The sequence below is a fragment of the Canis lupus genome, chromosome 8 (assembly GCF_048164855.1).
Source record: "Canis lupus baileyi chromosome 8, mCanLup2.hap1, whole genome shotgun sequence".
Classification (NCBI taxonomy): Eukaryota; Metazoa; Chordata; class Mammalia; order Carnivora; family Canidae; genus Canis; species Canis lupus.
Window position 1 is genome coordinate 39775243 of NC_132845.1, and position 15536 is coordinate 39790778.

General features: G+C 42.1%; 1 long non-coding RNA gene and 1 pseudogene across 3 annotated transcripts in view; both read right to left on the bottom strand.

The window, feature by feature from the left end:
- Positions 1 to 15536, bottom strand: part of LOC140638351 (uncharacterized) — a 98318-nt gene that overhangs the window by 12086 nt on the left and 70696 nt on the right. Inside the window, exon 13 of one of the 3 annotated variants that reach the window (XR_012035430.1) lies at positions 9619 to 14555. The exons of the other annotated variants lie outside the window; for them this stretch is intronic. This is a non-coding gene — a long non-coding RNA (uncharacterized lncRNA). Of the gene's footprint in view, positions 1 to 9618; positions 14556 to 15536 lie in introns of those variants that run through there. 3 annotated transcript variants of the gene reach the window in all.
- On the bottom strand, positions 703 to 8087 carry LOC140638350 (proline-rich nuclear receptor coactivator 1-like; annotated as a pseudogene).

Consider the following 15536-nt stretch of genomic DNA (forward strand, 5'->3'; position numbering starts at 1 on the left):
TATTCTGTTTGTTTTGTTAGGGTTATTTGTTTAGTTGTTGTGTATTTTTATTATTTTTAAAAAATATTTTTAATTTATTCATTCATTAGAGAGAGAGAGAGAGAGAGAGAAAGAGACACAACACAGGCAGAGGGAGAAGCAGGCTCCATGCAGGGAACCTGATGTGGGACTTGATCCCGGGACTCCAGGACCATGCCCTGGGCCAAAGGCAGGCACTAAACTGCTGAGCCATCCAGGGATCTCCTTATTACTTTTTTAGAGTAATGTCTGCACCCAATGTGGGACTCAAACTCATGTCCCTGAGGTCAGGAGTGGCATGCTCTACTGACTGAGCCAGCCAGGTGCCCCTTGAAAGTATTTTAAAGGAAATCTCAGACATTACAACATTTCACCCATAAATAGTTTAGTTTCTAAAAGATGAACAGGTCTTGACAATCTCTATTCATTTATTCATTCATTCATTCATTCATTCACTCACTCACTCACTCACTCACTCACTCACTCATTTTGACTGAGCCAGTCTGGTGCCCCTGGCTTCATTTTTATGATTTTTATTTTTTAAAATAAATTTATTTTTTATTGGTGTTCAATTTACCAACATACAGAATAACACCCAGTGCTCATCCTGTCGAGTGCCCCCCCCAGTGCCCGTCACCCATTCACTCCCACCCCCACCCTCCTCCCCTTCCACCACCCCTAGTTCGTTTCCCTGAATTAGGAGTCTTTATGTTCTGTCTCCCTTTCTGATATTTCCCACACATTTCTTCTCCCTTCCCTTATATTCCCTTTCACTATTATTTATATTCCCCAAATGAATGAGAACATATAATGTTTGTCCTTCTCCAATTGACTGACTTCACTCAGCATAATACCCCCCAGTTCCATCCACGTTGAAGCAAATGGTGGGTATTTTCGTTTCTAATGGCTGAGTACTATCTATTTAAACCATCATTGAGAAACTATTCCCACTCAACAGAGGCCCTCTCTCCCACAGGAGGGAAGTTTAATTGAGAACAGGGCAGCTGCTTTTCACTTGCTCTGAGGGCAATCAGAACTTGCTTAACAACTTCCCAAGATGCCTAAGAGGACTCTCTTGGGTTCCTCTTTGTGGTATTCGATTATGAGAAAAACAGGCACCCAAATGTATCATAATGAGAGAGGTCCTGGAGGGATGCCAGTTCCCTGTAACAATCAGCAGAGCAATTTATTAATAAAGTGAAACTACATGATCACCCTCTAGTTTTAACAAGCCCCAGAGTGATGGACTCACTAAGAGTTCAGTGACAGTAGTTAATAGATAGTTTTCTGGAAGCCACTAAAAAGCAAAGTAATAATTGTTATCATATTCTAATGTGACTGTATAGAGCATTCTCCCAGGAGCTAACGTGCCCTTATTTACCTACCTGCGGTGGCTTTAAATTTTTGTTCTTGAAATAAAGTGCAATATGTAAATGCTTTATACTAAAATCATAGGAATGTTGTGATAATTCACTCCCTCAGCATTCCTGCTTGATACTGCTTATTTCTTTTTATTTTAAAAGGGGGGGGCAAATTAATATTATTATTTAAAAATTTGAGTACAATCAATTTTGTTGGCATTAAAATTAGAGGTATCTTAAATTTGAATGGATAAACCAAAAACCAGAAATTAAGCTTGGTAAAAATGGGAATAGTTTTCCAGTAATTACAGGTTAGAACGCAGAAACCAATTTAGAGAAACATAGACAAACCCCATGTTTACAATGATTGTGCCACAGATTTAAACTTCAGTAGTTCATCAGTAAACTGTTCCCATTTAGATCTTCACCTTGAGATTAGATAGCTGTTTCTTTAAAAAAAAATCTCAGTACCTTGTACACTTAACACTTAAAATTTCTCCATTGTATATATACAAAACACCTACCGTTTGGAAGGGCAAAATACATACTTTCATAACGAAACTATAATGTACCTGTCAAGTATGAACAATATACACATAATACATGGTATACAGGATTTACAAAATATAAAACATAATACAAGTTGTTGGTTGTAATTTTTTCAACTCATCTTTTGCACTTGTAAGTTACAAGGCATATTTTCATTTCTGTACCAATTTTCTTTTCAAGAGTCCAAAGATTTTGAAAACTGACAGACATTGCAATCTGAGATCTAAGTTTGAATTTTTAGGAGAGTTTTTAAGTGTACTGCTGTCAACTCCCTATTTTGGTTGGAATTTTCGATAGTGCTTCCCATCCAGTGAATAGGAGGCTTTGGAAGAACACTAGGAGAAGGTGGATCATTAAACTTTGCCCCAACATATTTTTCCTTTTTGTTCACTTCAGTTAGAAATGCTGATTTCTTCAAATGCATATTTTTAATATTCTCAGTATTGTTAAAAGGCTTTTTTTCCTGCTTCGGAATTAAAGCAGATGAAACAAAATCCTGCCAAAGTTATTTTATTTCTTTTTGCAGAGGTGATCTTGGTTAGTGGTAAGTTATATTTGTTTTTCTGTCTGTTTATCTTTGGTTGTTCACACAAGTGTATATATACCATGAACAAGCTGGCCGTGGGGAATGGCAATTTTCTCCGATTTTCCCATCTTTGATTTTATTTTTATTTTTTATAATAAATTTATTTTTATTGGTGTTCAATTTGCCAACATACAGAATAACACCCAGTGCTCATCCCTTCAAGTGTCCCCGTAAGTGCCTGCCACCCAGTCACCCCCACCCCCCGCCCTCCCCTCCTCCCCTTCCACCACCCCTAGATTGTTTCCCAGAGTTAGGAGTCTCTCATGTTCTGTCTCCCTTTCTGATATTTCCTACCCATTTCTTCTCCTTCCCCTCTATTCCTTTTCACTATCATTTATATTCCCCAAATGAATGAGAACATATAATGTTTGTCCTTCTCCGATTGACTGACTTCACTCAGCATAATACCCTCCAGTTCCATCCACATTGAAGCAAACGGTGGGTATTTGTCATTTCTAATGGCTGAGTAATATTCCATTGTATACATAAACCACATCTTCTTTATTCATTCATCTTTCGATGGACACCGAGGCTCCTTCCACAGATTGGCTATTGTGGACATTGCTGCTAGAAACATCGGGGTGCAGGTGTCCCCGTGTTTCTTTGCATCTGTATCTTTGGGGTAAATCCCCAACAGTGCAATTGCTGGGTCGTAGGGCAGATCTATTTTTAACCCTTTGAGGAACCTCTAGTTTTCCAGAGTAGCTGCACCAGTTCACATTCCCACCAACAGTGCAAGAGGGTTCCCTTTTCCCCACATCCTCTCCAACATTTGTGGTTTCCTGCCTTGTTAATTTTCCCCATTCTCACTGGTGTGAGGTGGTATCTCGTGGTTTTGATTTGTATTTCCCTGATGGCAAGTGATGCAGAGCATTTTCTCATGTGTGTGTTGGCCATGTCTATGTCTTCCTCTGTGAGATTTCTCTTCATGCCTTTGCCCATTTCATGATTGGATTGTTTGTTTCTTTGGTGTTGAGTTTAATAAGTTCTTTATAGATCTTGGAAACGAGCCCTTTATCTGATGCGTCATTTGCAAATATCTTCTCCCATTCTGTAGGTTGTCTTTTAGTTTTGTTGACTGCTGTGCAAAAGCTTCTTATTTGATGAAGTCCCAATAGTTCATTTTTGCTTTTGTTTCTTCTGCCTTCGTGGATGTATCTTGCAAGAAGTTACTGTGGCCGAGTTCAAAAAGGGTGTCACCTGTGTTCTCCTCTAGGATTTTGATGGAATCTTGTCTCACATTTAGATCTTTCATCCATTTTGAGTTTATCTTTGTGTATGGTGCGAGAGAGTGGTCTAGTTTCATTCTTCTGCAGTGAATGTCCACATGCAGAAGAAGAAATCATACCTATTCTACTAAAGCTGTTTGGAAAGATAGAAAGAGATGGAGTTCTTCCAAATTTGTTCTATGAGGCCAGCATCACCTTAATTCCAAAAACAGACAAAGACCCCACCAAAAAGGAGAATTATAGACCAATATCCCTGATGAACATGGATGCAAAAATTCTCAAGAAGATACTAGCCAATAGGATCTAACAGTACATTAAGAAAATTATTCACCATGACCAAGTAGGATTTGTTCCCGGGACACAAGGCTGGTTCAACACTCGTAAAACAATCAATGTGATTCATCATATCAGCAAGAGAAAAACCAAGAACCATATGTTCCTCTCATTGGATGCAGAGAATGCATTTGACAAAATACAGCATCCATTCCTGATCAAAACTCTTCAGAGTGTAGGGATAGAGGGAACATTCCTCAACATCTTAAAAGCCATCTACAAAAAGCCCACAGAAAATATCATTCTCAATAGGGAAGCACTGGGAGCCTTTCCCCTAAGATCAGGACTAAGACAGGGATGTCCACTCTCACCACTGCTATTCAACATAGTACTGGACGTCCTAGCCTCAGCAATCAGACAACAAAAAGACATTAAAGGCATTCGAATTGGCAAAGAAGTCAAACTCTCCTTCTTTGCCGATGACATGACACTCTACATAGAAAACCCAAAAGCCTCCACCCCAAGATTGCTAGAACTCATACAGCAATTTAGCAGCGTGGCAGGATACAAAATCAATGCCCCGAAGTCAGTGGCATTTCTATACACTAACAACAAGACTGAAGAAAGAGAAATTAAGGAGTCAATCCCATTTACAATTGCACCCAAAAGCATAAGATACCCAGGAAAAACCTAACCAAAGAGGTAAAGGATCTATACCCTAAAAACTATAGAACACTTCTGAAAGAAATTGAGGAAGACACAAAGAGATGAAAAAACATTCCATGCTCATGGATTGGCAGAATTAATATTGTGAAAATGTCAATGTTACCCAGGGCAATTTACACGTTTAATGCAATCCCTATCAAAATACCATGGACTTTCTTCAGAGTTAGAACAAATTATTTTAAGATTTGTATGGAATCAGAAAAGACCCCGAATAGCCAGGGGAATTTTAAAAAAGAAAACCGTATCTGGGAGCATCACAATTCCAGATTTCAGGTTGTACTACAAAGCTGTGGTCATCAAGACAGTGTGGTACTGGCACAAAAACAGACACACAGATCAATGGAACAGAATAGAGAACCCAGAAATGGACCCTCAACTCTGTGGTCAACTAATATTTGACAAAGCAGGAAAGACTATCCACTGGAAGAAAGACAGTCTCTTCAGTAAATGGTGCTGGGAAAATTGGCCATCTTTGATTTTAAAACCTCTCTTCTGAAGGAGGGTTGGCTGGGCGCCAGGGGCGGCAGCTGGCCAGGGAACGGGCTCGCTTCCTCAGTTTGAGCTGCGGCTGCAGGACCCGGGGCCAAACTGGAGGCCCGGTCTGGGACTTCCTGCGCTCAGCTCGCCCGTCGCGGGGCCCCGCCCGGCCTCGAGGCTCGCCGGTGCTGCTGGTACTGATGGAAGCGGCTGGGCAGCTGCCCCGCCGGGCTGACCCGCACCCTCTTCTTGCGCCGCTTCTTTGGCGCTGCCAGAGAGGTGCCTCCCGCCGGAGCCAGACCGCAGTTGGACAGAGGCGCTGGGGCGCGAGGCTGCGGGGTCAGGCAGGGACCGTCTCCCCCAAGGAAGTGAGGGAGGAAGAGGGTGGGGGGCAGTGCCCGGGGTCGGGATTCGGGGTAAAGGCGGCGGGGCGGTGGTCACCATGGGGAGAACTCCGAAGTAACCGCGGGCGGAAAAGCCCAGGGGTGCAAGTCGGCCGCCCAGGACAAGTGGCTCCCGCTGCGGGACGGAGACGACGGTCATGCTCTAGGAGAAAAGTGGCTCAGCGAGAAGAAAGGAGAAAGAGAAGCCAGGGATTGCAGGGCGGCGGCGCAGCAACCGATAATGTATTTCTAATTAGCATCTGACCATCACATTTCCATAACTGCTAGGATGCAGAGTGACCTAGAAATTTAATATTCCTATTCTATTTTCTTTTCTTCTCCATTTGATACTGTATTTACTCTTGATGAGGAATTTTCTTTCCTTTTCCTTTGTTGGCATCCATTCTATCTCTTGATCCTCCTCCTGGAGTTATTCTAAAGTAGCTACTGTGTATTCCAACACACACGGCCCTCCCTCATCGTCAAGAAATGTACATTTCTGTGAAAGGTTCTTTTATGGCTGGTTAATACTTCCCATAGTTTATCATTGATAAAAGCCTACCTAACTAACCAAATGTTATTGCAACTAGAATTCCTGGTACATTAAGCTACTGTTTATCACCTGAAATTCCCAGGTTGACACTTAAATTAACCTACTTCCAAAACTGGTTCTGTCCTTATTTCCATGTGGGGATGTTGGCTCTTTAACCCTTTTAGAAAGCTATCCACTGCGAATGTTCATTCATCCATTCAACATTGGGCAAATATTTAGCGAGCACTTTCTATGTGCCAGACATTGTGTGATGTGCTCGGATTTTACATTCACAAACATTTTGTGTTTTGCTTCTAAAGAATGCTGGATTGGGGATAAAGAGGGCATCCTCTACCCTTCTTTACAGTTAGCAGCATTTGAATATGTTACTAGTATGATTACTGAATTATGGGATGCTCTGAGATTCCTTTTCAAGTTTAAGAGCATATCAGCTATCCATAAAGATGTCCCCTGCCTCCAGATCTATTTTCTCAGGCTTAACATTCCTGGAAGTCAGCAATCAGGCCAGCACACCATGAGTCACTTTGAGGAAATCAAGTATTGGCATCAGAATGCCCATATGCGATACAGCACGTTACTAGACTTGCCATGGGAATGAATACACACCTACTACCAGAGCCATGACCTATTTTCTGTTTTCCACTCAGTAATATTTCAAGTGTGTTTCCAAGACTACCCAAGTACTGGCATTATCTTGGTGCATTTATCAAAGTCCAGAGACTTGCTGGTTCAGAATTTTTATTGGTCAGCACGCTTAGAGTAGATGAAGTTCTCAGACAGCAGGATCACAAAGACTAATAAGCTTCTAAGTTAATATATAAAACCAGAGGATCCCTGGGTGGCTCTTTGGCGCCTGCCTTTGGCCCAGGGTGCAATCCTGGAGTCCCGGGATAGAGTCCCGCGTTGGGATCCCGGCATGGAGCCTGCTTCTCCCTCTGCCTGTGTCTCTGCAACCCCCCCTCTGTCTATGAGTGAATAATAAATAAAATCTTTAAAAACAACAACAACAACAACAAAACAGAACAAGGGCAGCCCCAGTGGCTCAGCGGTTTAGCGCCACCTTCAGTCCAGGGCATGGTCAGGCTCCCTGCATGGAGCCTGCTTCACCCTCTGCCTGTGTCTCTGCCCCTCTCTGTGTGTCTCTCATGAATAAATAAATAAAAATATTAAAATAAATAAAGCTTAAAAAGAAAAACCAAACCCTTCTAATCCTTAAAAAAAAAAAGTCTGGTCCCAAAAAAAGCACTCTTAAGATATTTTGTCTGTGACACGGGGTTGTCCCAGCAACATTCTTTTCAACTACGTCAGCTCCTTGTCTCTGTAGGGAGAGACAGAGTCACCTGGGAGCAGATCTTTGGTCTTCTGGGGCTCAAGTGCACATACCTGCTGTGGGTCATGGACCCGAGCGGCAAGGACACAAGCGAGGAGGCTAAAGAGAAACCTCCTACAGAAGGGCTCCTGTCCTTCCCAGCATGCTCTGGGGTGGGCGGGGATCAAGGAGGTTGAGGCTGAGTGAAGAGGTGTAGATAAAGGGTCCCCGTCCCTCTGGAACAAACTTCCTGCCGCAAGTTAGGGAAGCTTGTTGAGCGATGAAGTGCAGTGGCCCTGGATCAGGTCCCATAGGAAACAGGAAAAAGCCATCCCCACAGAGAAGAAGACAAGTCCAGGCTGATGACAGGCCACCTCAGGGCCTCGGAGCAGTTCTGCAAGGTCTGGTCACCGTCACGAAGACTCTAAGTCCCTGTGGACCCAACTCACCCCAGAACTGGAGAGAACAAAAGCGTGACATGGAAGGAGAAGACAAAACTCTAAATCGGAGCCGGTGGGGCCCTCTGCCGCAGCTGGCAGGGCCTGTCCCATCAAGGACACCATCACAGCAGCGACCGACTGTCCCTCAGCCTGCCTGGGACCTGTGACCAGCCGCAGCACCAGCACATGGCCGGGCCAGCCAGGCCCCACCCCCACCCCACCCCAACACCTGGCGCTTGAAAGCAGGACTAGCCCCATCTGAACTTCATAACATGACACCAAGGTTTCAGATCCGCCCCCCCCCCCTTTTTTAAAGTGACCATTCTCAAGTCTGCAATCTGGTCACTTTATATGAAGGGACTTTTATTTTATTATTATTATTTTTAAGATTTTATTTATTTATGCATGAGAGACATAGAGAGAGAGAGGCAGAGACACAGGCAGAGGGAGAAGCAGGCTCCATGCAGGGAGCCCGACATCGGACTCGATCCTGGGTCTCCAGGGTCAGGCCCTGGGCTGAAGGTGGCGCTAAACCGCTGAGCCACCTGGGCTGCCCTCAGATCCCCTTTTTATCACCGTGCAACCCAACTGCTTTTCTTTCCAGCTCGGAACCACCACACTGATCAATTTCATGCTCTTTCAGATCACACACAGACATACAGAAACCCACTTCAGCTCTCACCTAGGAGGTCTGGTTTGTTTTCCTCTTTACTCAAAGCACTTTAAAAAGATTATTATTTCGTTACCTGTAACAGATCTTCACTGAGGACTTCTGTTTTCTCAGCCCTGGGGGGGTGGTGGTGGTGGTGAATCAGAAGTTCAGAGTTACAAATCCAGAAATGCAAAGCAATTCATGAAATTTACTAATTCTCATCCTGGGCAGAAATGAATGATAATGTAGGGGACAAATTCCACCAATTTTTACATCAGAGGGCTGCCTAAGCAAAACCAAAATAAAAAATGAAGGTTTGCAGAGAATAGCAACCCCAAACACGAAAAAAGGATGGAGACCAATACTGCTGTATTGAAATAAGTGTGTTACAAATCCAGGAACTATTCTCTAATACTCGCTCCAGATAATAACAACAACTGAGCATTCCCTCTTTCAGATATCTTATCCTTACCTTAAAAATAAACAAAGTATTTTCACAGCTTTCCTCCACCTATGCCTTCTAACTACCATTAACTACCCAGACATTTCCAGAAAGATGACCTAGTGCCCAACAATTAGCAGGGGAGCATATGGAGCTGCTGGAGCCTCTGTTGCCAGATCACAGTACTTTCTTAACAAGAGTTTCCTCTGTAGTCCAAAAGGACAGCATCGTTGCTGTACATAAACCCAGAATGACTGCAATCCAGGTGCCAGGTTGAGACTTCTGGTTAAATAGTGATTAAGGTCAGGCCCCCTGGGTGGCTCAGCAATTGAGCATCTACCTTTGGCTCAGGTCGTAATCCCAGGGTCCTGGGATTGAGTCCTACAGCAGGCTCCCCTGCTTCTCCCTTTGTCTATGCCCTGCCCCATCTCTGTCTCTCTCATGAATAAATGAAATCTTAAAAAAAAAAGTAAGTAAATAAATAGTGTTTGAGACCAACTCAATTATCATCCCTACCCAACTCCCACTGAAATGAACAAGGAGACTTTTATTTATTTATTTATTTTTATTCATTTTTTAAAATTTTTTTAAATTTTTTAAAATTTTTTTTAAATTTTTTTTTATTTATTTATGATAGTCACAGAGAGAGAGAGAGAGAGAGAGAGAGAGAGAGGCAGAGATATAGGCAGAGGGAGAAGCAGGCTCCATGCACCAGGAGCCCGACGTGGGATTCGATCCCGGGTCTCCAGGATCGCGCCCTGGGCCAAAGGCAGGCGCCAAACCGCTGCGCCACCCAGGGATCCCTGATTTTTTTTTTTTACAAGGAAACTTTTAAAAGGAAAAGAACAAGTCTGTTTCAGCCCTGAACATTCTGGGAGGTGGGGAAAAGAGAACACCCATTAATCAACCAGAATTTTGAAGTCTTTTTAATAAGATATGTTGCAGAATGGAAGGCTGCATGATCTTGCCCATGAACGAGTCCCATGCAAGGGAAGGAAGAGCCATTGGCCAGAAACTGGATGGGACTACCTAGAATGACCTCAAGACCCTGCTGAGTACAGAGCGATACCAACCAGTTGCATGAGGTTGTGTTGTGCCCAAGATTGCGAATCTGAGAAACCACCAAGGAGCCTACACCGATTGCAAACACACGAGGGTTTATTTACAAGCTCAAGCTTGGGTCCAAGTATACCCGATACAATGGAGCAGGGAGTTGGACCCCGAGACTAAGAGGCATAGCAGCTTTATAGGGGCCAGTGGCCAAATGGGATTGTAACATACGCAGAAAGTTGCACAGTCATGTCAGTCCACACGCAGGTGGCCAATTGAATTACATTTTACCCTATAGTGACCATTTGAACTGGCCTATCACTCTGGTCAGAACTGGCGCCCAGTTTTGGCGAGCACAAGGTGGGGTTACATTTTTATGAGCCGATTTCCGGTAAGGGTGTGCTCAGCGGCTTGACTAGGGTGGGGCAGCACCTTAAGCAATAAGCAGGTCATGTAGGGGTCATACAGGAGGTGGCAGGTACAGCACAAAATGGAGTTAGTCCTGCTCTGCTTGTCCAGGGGTAGGGAATTTTTGTTAAATTTCCTGGGTCCCACAGTTGGTGGTGCATCCCCCAGCCCACTCTTGGACAATGGCAAGTCAGGTGAAAACTGGCACCACCACAAAGGATTCCAATACCAGTTGTCACCGCAGCACCCTGGTTAACAGAGATGCTGATGGCAATGGCTTACACACCAGTTTCTACAGGAAACCAGAGCTCTGACCTAACTCAAATACCTCCCAGGTCCACAGGAGCAGAGCCTGGAGATGAGGTCCAGGCCCAGCTTTCAGAGAAGGCCAACTTTCAACTCTACGAACAAGTTCTGCAAGCAGCATGCCAAAGGATGCCATTTCAGCCCTTGCTCAGCATTCATGGTGGCAGCCATTGCTGACACGCCAAACGTAAGTAGTCATGCCAGTTAGGGAAGTGGAGCAGGGCCTCAGCTGCCTAGGAGCTCAAGCAATCGGCCCCAAAAGGAACCCTGACTGTCAGCCTCACGGGGACATACCTGGCATGAGACCACCACAGCTGCACCATGACCCCTACTTACCAAGAGCCTTGTCCCTCCTCTAGTGAAACACTACCACCAGATTGTGCAACTTCTGTCTCATCTTCTCTGGCGAGGGCCCTGTATACCTCACACAGAACTCTGAAATCTCTTCCTTCTAGAAGTGTAAGTATACGCAGACAAAAGTCCCCAAGGCCAACTAAAATGTTCAAAGTTCAAAATAAGAGATTCAGAGCAAATTAAGTCCCTTTATGAAATAAAAATATTTTTAAACTATCACAGAAGAAGAGGAAAACCTAATTTTAAAATCCCAGTATGGGGGCAGCTGGGTGGATCAATGGGTTAAGTGTCTGCCTTCAACTCAGGTCATGATTCTGGGTCCTAAGAATGAGCCTCGCACTGGGCTCCTTGCTCAGCGAGGAGCCTGCTTCTCCCTCTCCTTCTGGCCCTCCTTCCCACTTGTGTGCTCTCTCTCTCTGTCACAAATAAATAAATAAACCTTAAAAATGAAATCGAATCCCAATGTGGGCCATTAGCAAGTATGAGAAAGCAATAGCTCGGTGGTACAGCAGAAACAACTATGTGCATCTTTTCCCAGCAATCTCACATGAGAAATTTGAAATAAAAAATCAAATACAATACAAACAACTGCAAACAATTCAAATCAGGGCTTCTGGCGGGTGGCGGGGTGGGGTGGGGCATGAACACAGCACTGCAATAGCCACAAAGAAAATAAAGCAAATGGGGATGCTTGGGTGGCTCAGTGGTCAACTGTCTGCCTTCAGCTCAGGGTGTGATCCTGGAGTCCCGGGATCAAGTCCCACATTAGGCTCCCTGCAGGAAGCCTGCTCTCTCTCTGCCAATTCTCTGCCTCTCTCATGAATAAATAAATAAAATCTTAAAAAAAAAAAAAGAAAAAGAAAGACATCAAATGTAAAAACAAATCAAATACTAACTTCAGGAAAAACAAAAAGTCCATCAGAAATAGTCATAGTACACTAGTATGCTTTGCTGCAGATAACTGGTCGGATATAATAATGTAGATATCAAACAGTAATATATCAAAAAATTGTAATATAACTTGGAAGGAAAAGGGAGCAGAAGCAGAGAAGAAAGTCACATAGAGCACTAAACCCTCATTTATCAGGATGGGAAACCATAAGTAACAACTAAAACTTGGTAACTTGAAAGATATCAGTTTACCTATTATCTCTAAGTATAGACATGACTAAATGCCAGAATAAACAGAAATTTGAAAACAGAAATTTGAAAATAGCTGCCTCTATAGTTTGGGAATCTCAACTGGGACAATGGGATCTAGAAAGAGAACCCACTGGGATAACTCTTTTGCTATTATTTAACTTTCTAAACCGTGTGTATGTGTGTGTGTGTGTGTATATATCTATGTATATAGATATATACACACACACACATATACATATACATAGTTTCAAGTTTTAAAAAATAGTATGTCATGTTTTTTAGTGACATGCTGGATATGGTTTCAAGTGAAGCATAACTTCACGTGAAGCATAATTCTAACTTAAAACAAGGGGTCTAACTGACAATCTGCACAAAAGTACAACAGAACACATACCTAAGAATGTCCAAAACACAAAACAAATCCATATATTTCCTGTCCTTTTTTCAAAATAACAACTCTTTAATTTAAATTTAGAGGTCAAAGGTCGCAGAAGAGGAGGTGGGCAGGGATTTGGGGTAACTGCATGGACAGGCACTGAGGAGGGCAGTTGATGGGATGAGCATTGGGTGTTATGCTATATGTTGGGAAATCAAACTTTAATAAAACTTTAATAAAAACAAACAACAATAAAATGAAAAAATAAATTTAGAGGTACTTTATCTAGAAATCAATATGGAGATGGAGATATATACATGGGACTTATGATACGAAAATGTTAACATATTCCTTGAAAATAAGTTTATCCTATGTTTCCTGCTTTGTGGACATTCTATATTACATTGATAAAATTTAGAGAGACATCCAATGTATCTTTTTTTAAAAGGTTTTATTTATTTATTTATTTATTTATTTATTTATTTATTTATTTGAGAGGGTACCCATCCATGCAGGGGAAGAGGCAGAGGGAGAAGGACAGAATCTCAAGCAGATTCCCCACTGGGTTCAGGGCTTAATGTCATGACCCTGAGATCATGATCTGAGGCCAAATCAAGAGTTGGATGCCTAGCCTCCTGAGCCAGCCTGGCTCCTCCACAATCTATCTTTTTAACCAGATTTTTAAAATCTACTGCAATTATTAAAAATTACCTATTAGCAGGAAAGATTACTTCTCCCCCAGCTTTACTGAGCTTTAATCGACAAATAACACTGTATATATTGAAAGTGTATAATGTGCTAATTCAGTTTACATATATTGTAAAATGATTAATCAAGTTAATGAACACATTCATCACCTCTCACAGTTCCCTTTTTTTGTAATAGTAGTTGTAAGAATGCTTAAAATCTACTCTCTTAGCAAATTTCAAGTATATAATACAGAATTATTATAATCCCCAGAGCTTATTCATTTTATAACTGAAGGCTTATACCCATTGACTATAGCTTTTCACCCTTTAGACCAGGGGCCATCATTTTTCTCTGTTTCTATACATTTGACTCTTTCTTTTCTTTTCTTTTTTAAGATCCCAAATATGAGATCATACAGTATTTGTCTTTCTCTGTCCGGCTTATTTCACTTAAAGTATTATCCATAGGATTCATCCATATTCTTGCAAATGGCAGGATTTCCTTCTTTCTCACAGTTGAATAATATTCCATTGTGTGTGTGTGTGTGTGTGTGTGTTTGTGTGTGTACAGACACTCTCCACATCTTTATCCATTCATCCATCAACCAATACTTAGGTTGTTTCCATATCTTAGGTATTGTGAATAATTCTACAACGAATATAGGAATGTAGGTATCTTTGAAATACTGATTTCATTTCCTTTAGATATATACTCAGCAAGTGGGCTTGCTGGATCATACGGTAGCTCTGTTTTTAGTTTTCTGAAGAACCTCTATACTGTTTTCCATAATGACTATGTTTTCACTAAAGTGTACATGGGTTCCAATTTCTATTATCACCAACATCTGTTATCTCTTGTGTCTTTTACAGTAGCTATCCTAACAGGTGTAAGGTGGTATTTCATTACAGTTTTGATTTGTGTTTGCCTGATTATTACTGATACTGAACACGTATCAGTTTTCATATACCAGTTGGCCACGTGTATATCTTCTTTGAGAAAATGTCTAACTAGGTCTTTTGCCCATTTTTAAACCAGGTTAATTGTTTCTTACCAATGAGTTGTATGAATTCATTACATATTTTGAGTATTAACCCTATATTTATAGTTTGCGAATACCTTCTCCCATTCTGTAGGTTGCATCTTTCATTTGGATTCCTTCTTGCTGTTACAGAAGCATTTTAGTTTGATGTCGTCCTCCTACCTGTTTATTTTGGCTTTTGTTGATAGTGCCTTTGGGGTCAAATACAAAAGAAATCATTGCCAGCACTGATACCAAGGAACTTTCTCCCTACATTTTCTTCTAAGAGATTTGTGGTTCCAAGTATTACATTTCAGTCTTCAATTCATTTTAGGCTAGTTTTTTTTAGAGTGGTGGGCCCCTGGGTGGCTCAGAGGTTGAGCATCTGCTTTTGGCTCGGGTCGTGACCCTGGGGTCCTGGGATCAAGTCCTGCATTGGGCTCCCCGCAGGGAGCCTGCTTCTCCCTCTCCCTAAGTCTCTGCCTCATTCAGTGTGTCTCCGATGAATAAATAAATAAACTCTTTAAAAAAACTAAGGGTCCAGTTTGCATTCTTCTCCCAAAACTATTCGTTAAGCGGACTATCCTTTCCCCATTATGTATTCTTGGGGTCTTCATCAAAGATTAGATGGCTATTTATATGTGGATTTATTTAAGGGTTCTCTGGTCTGTCCCACTGACTTACATACTTTTATAACCAATACTGTACTATTTTGATCATGACAGCTCTGTGACATACCATGGGTCTTTGAACAACACACGAGTAGATGTGTCAACCCTGGTGCAGTAAAAAATCAGCATATAAATTTTACCTTCCTGGAAACTTAACTACTAATAGTGCTATGGCTGACCAGAAGCCTCACTGATAACACAAATAGTCGAGACATATTTTATATGTTATGTGCATTTACTCTATTCTTTTTTATATAATAAATTTATTTTTTATTGGTGTTCAATTTGCCAACATGTAGAGTAACACCCAGTGCTCATCCCGTCAAGTGCCCCCCTCAGTGCCCATCACCCATTCACACACACCCCCCACCCCCGCCCTCCTCACCTTCCACCACCCCTAGTTCATTTCCCAGAGTTTGGAGTCTTTATGTTCTGTCTCCCTTTCTGATATTTCCCACACATTTCTTCTCCCTTCCCTTATATTCCCTTCACTATTATTTATATTCCCCAAGTGAATGAGAA